We start from the raw sequence: 305 nt of genomic DNA on the forward strand, positions 1-305 counted from the left end.
AGTTCCTCTTATAAGTTCTTGGGGAGTTTATGCAAGAAGTTTGTTATGTGTGTCCCGGGTAATGGCTGAAAGGTGCCTACTCAGCCTCTGGTCGTTGCGCCCTTGTAAGGTGCAGTGGGCGTTACCAGACATGATGAAATGATAGAGACGCATTAGTGACGTCTTCTTGGCAACGTTTTGCAACTTCAGATGACATTACTTTTTATGACTTGGGGCTTAGTAGTTTGAACCTTTATGTAGCAGCTGTAAGATTTACATAACTTACATTTTATGACAGAGGATTCTGACTTACATTGCGTACAGTA

The sequence above is a fragment of the Penaeus monodon genome, chromosome 20, assembly GCF_015228065.2.
Source record: "Penaeus monodon isolate SGIC_2016 chromosome 20, NSTDA_Pmon_1, whole genome shotgun sequence".
Classification (NCBI taxonomy): Eukaryota; Metazoa; Arthropoda; class Malacostraca; order Decapoda; family Penaeidae; genus Penaeus; species Penaeus monodon.